General features: G+C 36.8%; 1 pseudogene; it reads right to left on the reverse strand.

The window, feature by feature from the left end:
* Positions 1 to 1,217: 1,217 nt before the first annotated feature.
* On the reverse strand, positions 1,218 to 4,227 carry LOC143601195 (calcium-transporting ATPase 12, plasma membrane-type pseudogene; annotated as a pseudogene).
* Between the last annotated feature and the right edge of the window lie 6,560 nt (positions 4,228 to 10,787).

Below are 10,787 nucleotides of genomic sequence, written 5' to 3' on the forward strand. Positions count from 1 at the left end.
TAACCCTAAAACTCAATAGTGATTCAAATAGAATAAGGTGCTACTAGTATTTTACTGCAACAGAAGGAAGATTATATAAATAAATTATTATTCTAGAAGGTTAATTTCATAAGGATTTGCCAAAGCTTTGAGTTATTATACATACAGCTCACAAATTCAATGAACTTGATTAGTATACACACCTTAAATGCCGCCTTTGTGTTCTTGCTAGAAAATATATGTATGTATAAGAATAGTTTAAATGTATTCAATTGATCTGATGCTTGCCTTCTTTGATGTTTAAATAAAAAACTTTTGGCATGATTATATTACTCGGTTGGCTTCGAGTTCGGTGTAGTGTTCTTATAAAGTTGCTCTCTTATGTTTGTGAATTAGCAACAACAGTGCAAGAGAGTGTTCTCGTGAGTCTTGTATCATGTTTATATTCACCGCATACATGCTCTCGGTTGTAATATGAGCTCAAACTGTCATACTGTTTCTACTTTCATAAGTTTTGTTCATTTTCATCACCTAATATTCACATTTTGCGGGTCCCTTTTATTTGGTGTATCCTTCATAACTGAATTTGAAACAAGACACTCCGATGCTTAGTAATAGAACAATGTGTGCGTATTTCATAAGGATTTGCATTTATTTTGTAATAGTTTTGTTTTTGTAGTCTTGGTGGACATGATCACTATACAAAAACTTAAAGTTGTACAGCTCACAAATTCAATAAACTTGATTAGTTTGCTACGTCAAACATGTTATAAATTGTGAGTGTCATTGTGGCCCCTTATAGTGTACACCTTACATGCCTGGTGTTCTTGCTGGTGTATATATGTACCCTTTACAAAGAATATTTTTAATGTATTTTAAATCTTGTATTTGTTGTTACATAAATATATTAAGTGCTTTGCCTTCTTTACTTTAGAAGAAAGAAATATGATATGCTTTCCTTTTTGCATAATACCAATAAGTTAGGCTGCAAATTCCTAATGGAAAGCTGGTTTTCTCATATAGTTGTTATGTGAATGCGTCTTTATATTCACTGCATACATGTTCTCAATGATGCATCTATAATGTAAGATCGAACTGTCATACTGTGTTCACTTCATAACTGAATATGAAAGCCAGAAACAAAGAGTGTAGGAACAAACCATAATAATATTCTTATATAATCATAATGCAAGTATTTACAATGAAGATAACATACCACTGCTATAAAAGTTCATGTACTATTGACAACTGTAATGTAACTTAGTGCTAATGTAGCTTAGAAATGGTTTATCAGGCACTGGTATCAAATTCATAACCCATCCAATAGGCCACGATAAAGCTGCTATACCAATACAAATTCCCACTGCATACCGTTTAATCTTTCTGTATCCGCAAACTTCTTCAATAACTCGACCATCACAATTTGAAGGATTATAGTAATGCCGATTATACCAACAGTCTGTTTTTGTGTATACCTTTGAATATATTTCTCTTCTCCAGCTTCCTCGAGTTGAACTCGTTAAACACTTGACATAACACGAAAGTATTGAAAATTATTGTGTCCTTCACCCTCTCGTCGACATTGAATATCGCCTTACCTTTAAACTGGAACGTCAACAGAACGGTAATCTGGAAAATGGCTTGTGCCAATAGGTTTCTCCACATGATGTTAGTTATGAGCGGTTCGACCCGACCCACAGGCGGTTTGTTCAAGAGTTCTCTAGTGGGCCTTCTGTTGCAAGTGCAAGTGCACCCAAAGTTTCCATGATTAAGTTCACCCACAAGAGTTGAACCGCAGTTAAAGGGACCCCACCAGAAGTTACTGCTGCAATGAAGTTAATAACAAGAGCTGCTACATTTACCGTGAGCTGAAACTGAATGAATTTTTGGATGTTATTGTACACACATCGTCCCCACATCAATACGGTTGAAACAGAAGCAATGTCATCATCCAAGATGACAATGTCAGAACTCAGTTTGGCTACTTCGGTTCCTTGAATTCCCATTGAAAGTCCAATATCGGCTTCTTTGAGTGCTGGTGCATCGTTTGTCCTGTCACCGGTAACTGCCACCACGTGTCCTTTTTGTTTCAAGCATTTTACCATTAAAAGCTTATCAAAAGGTGAAGATCTTGCCATCACACGAATTTTGTCAACCTTTTGCATTCTTTCTTCATCTGTGAAATTACGAAACTGGACACCTTCCACCACTTCGTCTTCACATACTTCTTGGCCCGATTCAAGTATTCCACATTCGGTGGCTATGGCTTTTGCTTTGTAAACATTATCACCAGTTATCATCTTGACTTCAACTCCTGCAAACCTGCAAGTTTCTATAGCTTTTCTGGATCCGGGCCTACAAGGGTCCTTCAACCCGACAATCCCGAGCAATGTTAACCCTTCTTCGGTTAATGTGTGATAATCCATACCTTCTAAAACCTCTTTATGTGCGAAAGCAGTGCACCTGAGACTACTTGCTGCCATTCCTTCGATTATATTCTCCAAATGCGTTCTTGAATCGCTATCGATTATCATTTTTGCCCGTTGCTGTTATAATATTTTGAACACATTGCTAGTACCATCTCTGTAGCTCCTTTCCAGTGAACATGAATAGTGTTGTCGTTCTTCCTCCTAATCGAAACCCCACTTCGTTTTTTCTTCGAGTTAAAAGTTTCGACATGAAGAACAGTCGAACTTTGTTTCAGTTTCTCCATATCCATATCCAAAACCTCAACCGCCCATGATAAAATCGCCTTTTCGGTTGGGAACCCGGAGTATTCTTGTACCATTTGTGAAACGTTATTGAAAACAGTACCTGTTGTGTTGAATCCGACCGCCTCCCGGAGAAGTTCAAGGACTTGTAGGGATATGGCATTGCAAGAATGTGGTTCCACGAACTCGAGACCAAACCAGAACTTTGTTACGGTAATCTGATTCATAGTCAAAGTCCCGGTTTTATCGGTGCATATAACCGTTGCTGAACCCATTCTTTCACAAGCGGATAACTTCCTGACCATCGCTTGATCAGCCATCATTCTCTTCATAGAGTATGCAAGTGTAAGGGTGACCGCTAGTGGTAGACCTTCTGGGATGGCCACCACCACTATGGTCACTGCTGCCGAGAATATATCTGTAACCGAATTTAGTATTTTGTTTATGCTTGTCTGTTTCCCATTATACTCTCTGTGACCATTTTCATCTTCCGTGTTTCCCGTGAAATAACGAATTAACATAACTACCAGAACTAGGAAAGCAACTGCAAGACCTACCTTTCCGATCGCAGAAGTTAGTTTGTTGAGGCGTGATTGTAATGGTGTTCATCTTCCCCAAGCGGTGTTCATCCCGACTGATAAGACGAGCATCCAACAATGCCCGTCAGCGACTTTAGCACCGGAGATTAGAAACGGATTAGTGGTAGCGTTTACTTCTATTTGCTCACTCTCGCCTATCATGCTGGACTCATCTACTAGCAACGAATGCCCATCAATAAACAGCCCGTCTGCTGGTATTTGATCTCCTACGTTCAAGACAACGATATCTCCAACGACTATATCAAATATAGATATCTTTTGCCTTCTTCCTTCTCTAACGGCATCAATCTTTATATTATTGCTGATTTTTGACAAGCTGTCAAATTGTTTCTCCTGTCTGAAGTTACTAATCGCAGACACCACAATAACTAGAAACACAGCGACACGTATGCTTCCGCCTTCATACCATCCTTCTTTGATCCCGTCTTCTTTGATACCAAAACCAAGAGAAAGAACCGCACAACCCATTAGTATGAGAATCGTGACGTCCTTAAACGCCTCAGCCACAAAATAAAACAAACCCTTTGGACGGGGTTTCTCGTAAGTATTGGAACCAAACACGGTTATCCTTTCGCTTAAATCTCGATCACTGATTCGATTGTCAAGATGAGTGTCAAGGGTTTTTGCTAAACCCTTGACACCATCAAACCTGCGAAGCGTTTCCAAATCTTTGTTTTGTACAGTATTAACGCGTTTTGTTTGATCAATAGTGTAGAAATGATCAAACACCTCATTAATATTATTAATACTAGCCTTGGAACCGTCACTTTGTTGGATGATTTCAATAACGGAATATGTTAAAATTCTGAGACGGGTAGTGCCTTGGAGATGACGTTTTTGGCGATCGACACCATGGTGTTTGAAAAATACACGGTGAAGTATGCGCGTCGCCATCGTTTTTTGGCTTTGGTAAACATGATCATACTTTCTGCAACCATTTTTGGAGTTTTTTTTTTCTGCAAAAAATGACAAAAGGCTAAAGGGATTTATTTAAGATATTGGAGGAGGTTTATAAGTTTATATATTCTGCTAAAGGATGGATTACCCCCTTTTATATATATACGAAACTGAGGAGATTGCTATGAAACTTCGTATAGAATGTCATGTAACAATGCTTCACACGCATATAATTATTTGGTATGTGAACACTGAACACCAAATTAGTCGGCATATATAACATATTTTGAGGTCGCTTTATAAAATGGTATATAAGTTAACTAGTTTTAGGGCAAGTGTCACACACGAGATAATTCAAATTATAAAATTATAAGTAAAACAAATAATTATATAGCGTATATTACATCTGTGTTTATATCTATACAATGTGTACATAAATTGATTTTATTTATATCACAAAATGATTTTTTTAAATGAACTTAATAAAAAAATGTCCGTGCAAAATCATACCCGAGAATGTTTTTTTCTATTGAAGAAGTCATTCTCGATGCATATATGTATAATTAAAAGAATTTTGGTTATGAACTAATTTCGAAAATAAAACTTCTCATACGATAGTAGTTCTAACCACTCAGCACAAAAGAGGCGTTACCTTTATTGATATATTTATTAATTTACCACTCATCAAAGGAAAGTAGGATATTAAATTATAGCAATAGATGTTCTTCAAGAACTATGTTTTTCTGAGCTACACCATAAAAAAGATTTTGATACGTTTCAGAGGGCTTCTCGACTTTGTCATAATGACAACATAAAAATAACATGTTAACCCATTCAATTTTGTGTATATTTTGTTTCATTTGAGCATAGTTTTACATGATATGCTTCCCATACAACGTTCTAATCACCATTGAAGGAAAAATTAATGTTGACATAAATATTTCAAATTTGATAACATAGTGTGGATTTTATTCATTATTAAGTTTAGTGTCATTTTCATTCTTGAAGTTTGACCAACTACGCAACTTTAAATTTCTTGCAAATCAATACATGACATTTCCAAGATCATGCTATTTTAGTACTTTTCGTTAACCACATTTGTTTTTTCCATTAAGTCAGGGATAAAAAAGTATTTTTTTTTTAATTTCTCATTTACTTAACGGTTTTGATAACCCAATTTCTAATCTCTCATCTCATTCATTCTATCTATCATGGGTCATGGATCAAAACCATTTAGTTAATTGGGTTATCAATGTTGACAACCCAATTAACTAAATGGTTTTGATCCATGACCCATGATAGATAGAATGAATGAGATGAGAGATTAGAAATTAAGATAAATGTATGCTTGACACCTAAGATTCAACATTTTCTTTTATTAGTGTAGTAAGATAAGATAAGATAAGATTTATACAAGAGAATACGAATTTAAATGGGTATCAATGCTTCCCCTAATCCAACATTGAATTTGCCCCTGCCACCTAGAGGTGCACAAATCGGGTTCAACTGGAAAACCCGAACCGGTTCGAAACCGGTTTTTTCACACCGGGTTGTAAAATGGCACCGGTTCCAATCAAGAACCGGTTCGGTTCCCGACCCGAACCGATGCCTAGATATGCTAACTTTTAAGAACCGGGGAGGGTATGAACCGGAACCGGTTTTTACGTAAAAACCGGTTCCACCGGTTTTTTTTGAAATTTAAATATCATAGCCGTTAGGAACCGGTTCCAAGGGCTATATAGCCGTTTTTGACCGTTGGAACCGGTTTTTTAACTATAAATAGGTTATTTTTTTACTCTAAATAGCAAGGTTTGTTTGTGTACTTGTTAAACCACTTCCAAAACTATAAAACACACTTCAAACCACAATTAACCTTAAACCGACAACAAATGGCAACTAATGATGACGTTGTTATGGTGATCGAAACAACAAGATGCCCCGATGTTTGGGTTCATTATGATTTGTGTCTCATGACCGACTCACATGAGTTGGCACGTTGCAAATATTGCTCGAAGTTTCCTAAAGCAGGGTCCAACTCGATATTACGAAAACATACGAATAAGTCTTGTCGAGAGAAAAGAAGTTTGGAAGCTAAAAAAACGGAAGTGGGAAAGTCGTCCGACTCTACAACCCAAAAATAAGTATTCCCGGATTAAAACGACGGACTTTGTTTTTTATGTTTTAGTTGTTATGTTTAGTATCGTTTATGTTTTAATAATGTTTGTAATAGTTATTTTTTAAATAAATAAAATGTTCGTCGTTATTAAAAAAGTAACAAAAATTAATCATGAGTAACAAAAGTAATTAAAATAAAACAAATCAAAACTAAATATTAGTTGAACAAGTTACAAATAATTTTACCAAAACAAATAATTACAACTCTTCTTCGTCTTCATTCTCGTCTTCACCCTCGTCTTCGTTATCGGAAGAAACCCCGTCCTCCGCCTCCTCATCATGAATATGACGCTCTATTGGTATTTCGTCTTCAAAGTTCGCCTTGTGTTGTACACGATCCACCGCATCCAAATGGTCCTTTAGGCAAATGCAAACCTCTAAAGACTCGGGAGTTAGTTTTGTTCTTCGCATAGATAACACCCTCCCGCTAAGAGAAAAAACCGATTCGGAAGCAACCGTTGAGGCTTGTACGGCAAGCAAATCATGAGCCATGGCGGATAGAATGGGAAATTCGTTTTGTTTACCTTTCCACCAAGCCAACAAATCAATATTGCGAATTTCGTCGACCGTTGCGCCCTCAACATAGTTTGCTCCACTATATCGACCAAGTTCGCTACTTGGTGTGTTTCCTCTTTGCCTCTTAGATGCCGATTCACGAATCCCATTCATCAAGTTTATAAGTGGGTCATTGCACGGCCTACTAGTTGTTGTTTTTTTCACAAAAGACGATCTCATGCTTGGACCATACATTTGAAAATAATGGTCATAAAGGTCTTGAAGGTTTTTGTTGAACTTGTCCTTCGCTTCCGTCGACAACTTCGGGTCAATCTCGTGCATACCTAAGTTGTCGAATATTTCCTCAATCGTTGTTTCAACCCCATTAACATTCCAATAGGGGTTTAATGCGGCGGCACAAGTAAAGACTGGCGGTATGTTTTCAAAATATTTTATGAACTTTTCTTTCATCACCGCAACAATATTTTCGAAGAGTTTGTTCTTCTCCGCAAAGCTTTTAAAAACACAAGACATATAGTACAATTCTTGCAAAACCCAACAACTAGTAGGGTAATAGACTCCCGATAATTTTGTTGTTGACTTTTTGAACACGTCAAGATACTCCAACAAATAACCGACTTGGACCCAAACACTTTCCGGAAACATATCGGCCTCGCGTTCTTCAACAAGATTGTTATGAAAAGCTTGTAAAGTTTGGTGTTGGACAAAAGCACACTTTAACATATGACAAGTTGAGTTCCAACGGGTTGGAACGTCCCAATTCGGCCCCAAATACTTTCTTTCAACCGACTTGCAATAGTTCTTATATTCAAGATGTCTTCTTTTACCACTTTTGAAGACATCTTGTAACATAAGTCTAAAGTATTTTAAATCATCACAAATGTTTTCATTGTCAAGACATATTTGAACAACCAAGTTGATGATATGTGCAACACATCGGACATGAAAAAAATCCCCGAAACAAGGTGGTGAATATTTAATGATAAATTTTTCAGCCGCCTTAGTATTGTTTGAAGCGTTGTCAAACGAAATCGAAAATATTTTATTTCTCAAGTTGTAAGTCGTTATAACTTCATCAAGTAATTCAAACAATTTTTCGGCGGTATGTGGGAACGGGAAGTTTTCAAAAGCGATGGTGCGTTTCATCAATTGCCATGTCACCGGATCAACCCAATGAGCGGTGACACATATGTATGATTCGGGCAACCCGTGTGGTGCCGACCAAACATTGGTAGTTAAACTAACCATGGCTTCTAAAGAATGAAAAGACTCGATTAACTCTTTTTTAGCACACTCCCACAACCTGATACAATGACGTCTTAAGGTAGTACGACTTACATGTGTGTATCTCGGTTGTAGAGTTTCGCGAATCAACGACGTCAACTCCGGGTCATCAAAGTGGTTAAACGGCAAACCTCGTTGAATAACGAACTTTGCCATTCTATCTTGAACTTGAGTCGTGTTGTAACGAAATAGTGTACCATCTTTACCCAAGTCAATTTGATCGGTCGTGCCAATCCCTTTCAACGCCTTGCAATATGGCTTCTCGATGTGCTTTCTCAAAGTAGAGTTGGAATCGTGCTTTAATATTGAACCACATAGTTTGCAACGAGCCTTTTGATAACCTTCGTCATCCACAATCAAATCCCAATTCTTCCATATGTCTTGGTTGCGGTTATGGTTGACTACCGTAACAACCCTTGGGTCCTCCGTAACAGGAATGGGGGCAACAAAAGCACTCTTCTTAGCCTTCTTGTTAGTTTTTTTGATGGGTGCCATAATAATATTTAGTTGGATGGTAGGGTAAAGGAACGGGTTTGCTAAAGGAGTAGTATTTTAGTTTGTTTTTGAGTTTGGTGGTGAAACAAGTGGTGGAAACAAGTTATATATAGGTTTGGGCATCAAAAACCGGTTCCAACGGCTATATTACCGTTGGAACCGGTTCCAACGGATCTACTGTCTCAAAAACCGGTTCCAACGGCTATATTACCGTTGGAGCCGGTTCCAACGGCTAATTGGTGTCTAAAAAACCGGTTCCAACGACTATATTACCGTTGGAACCGGTTCCAACGGCTAGTTTGACTTTTGTTTGACCCTTCAAAAAAAACCCGTCGGAACTGGTTTTTCCAGGTACGAACCGAACCGGTTCCAATTAAGAACCGGGTTGGAACTGATACTGACATACAAATAGGAGAACCGGGTACGATTTTTGGGTACAAAAATACCCAAACCGGGTATTGTACCAACCGGGTTGGAACTGGAACCGGTTCCGGTTCGGTTCCACCAGTTAGGTTCTGGAACCGGTTTTTTTGTGCACGTCCACTGCCACCAATAGAAACACATAACAAGAACACAAAATTACACTTTGATGTGATTATGTGATTTCTTTCTTATTTTTTCAATTTCCTATTTAAATATTAGTTTATTTTCTCTTGGGAGTTTTAATTAAAGTATATAGAAAAACATAAATAAAATTACAGTTTAGCAAATAACATATTTACATGTTTAATATTTTGTATAACTTCAGCAAGTATAAATATAGAATTTACATTTAGTGGTTCATTAACAAAGCTAGTAAGTACTTCATGTTTTGGTTACCGCGTAAATTGATAGCAACACAAATTTGAATTCACTTCAGATTTAGACTTCCTTTTAAAGTAAGCAAACTTAAAAGGTGTATTATTTAATAAATTAATTAAGTTGTTTTAATTAATTTTAAAGCAGATACCAAGAAGATAACCCATTAGCCTGTGATTTAGAACTCTCGTTCCTTCCATTTAAGTTCTTGTTCATTGTTCATAAACTAAAAGCAAGTTGTAGTAATTTGGATATGATTACCGGGTATTCCTCGTGGAGAGTCTTAAAAATAAAAAGTTAAAATTATTATAAAATTTACGCTACACTTCAAAATGTTGTTTGGTTGGTGGGAAAGCATTACGGATGAGCAACTCACCAGTAATACTTGATTAGATTTCTTATGGGGTTCTCGAGCAGCCTATTCGATAGGATTCCCATGCAGACTTTTCAGGCGAGTATCGATGTGAGCAATGGAAACTCCGTTAGTATTTTTGCCTATAAATAACAAAACAATTACACCCTAAAACTATCAAACCATATGCGGAATGAGTAGTAGGTTGAACAAGCAGGACAAGAGAAAATACGGGAGATGATATGAAACAGTGAGGAGACATGAAAAATATCCGGAGGGAGCGAGACCAAGGCGACAATAAACGTCGTATATTTAATGTTCGTGTGACAAAAAAATAATTCACCAATTTCTATATTTTCTTTTTAATTGTTTTTTTAATTTACCGGAAAATCCAAATAAACAGGATATATTGTTTTATAACAAAGCAACATTACCCCATGGATTGTCCGTTAGTAATGTATGTCCATCGTTGCAGACTTACTGGCAACCGGGTAAGACTTGTTGGTAAACCATCGCTAAAGTAGTTATCAGTAAACCCTCGATTATCCCTTGGTAAACTTATTGCCACTCTCATATTAAAGACGAAATATTATTACATACAGATCATTCTTGGTAACCACTAGTCCACAATCACCTACGAGTTACTGAGGGAAGTGTTCGTCGATGATACTCTTTTGCTTATTAGTGTACATTTTTTTGTTTATAATTTTGTATCATCTTTCATATAAGCTATCAATATAGAGTTGCAAATGAGTAAAGTCATTTGTGAGCTACTCAATATTAGCTCGTTAGGATCTTGAATCGAGCCAAGCTGACCCGAACTCAAACCTAAATTGTCAGCTGTTTAAATAAAATAATAATCTATTTATGTGAAATGTCTTGGCTTATTATTCGTACTAAAAATTTTATGTATATGAAAGGAATGAACCATCTTCACTAGGTTCAACTTATAACCATATAAAACATTGCAAAATGTAGCAA

The sequence above is a fragment of the Bidens hawaiensis genome, unplaced genomic scaffold, assembly GCF_021521415.1.
Source record: "Bidens hawaiensis isolate Kalapana, Puna unplaced genomic scaffold, B.hawaiensis_p1.1 tig00055867_1, whole genome shotgun sequence".
Lineage (NCBI taxonomy): Eukaryota > Viridiplantae > Streptophyta > Magnoliopsida > Asterales > Asteraceae > Bidens > Bidens hawaiensis.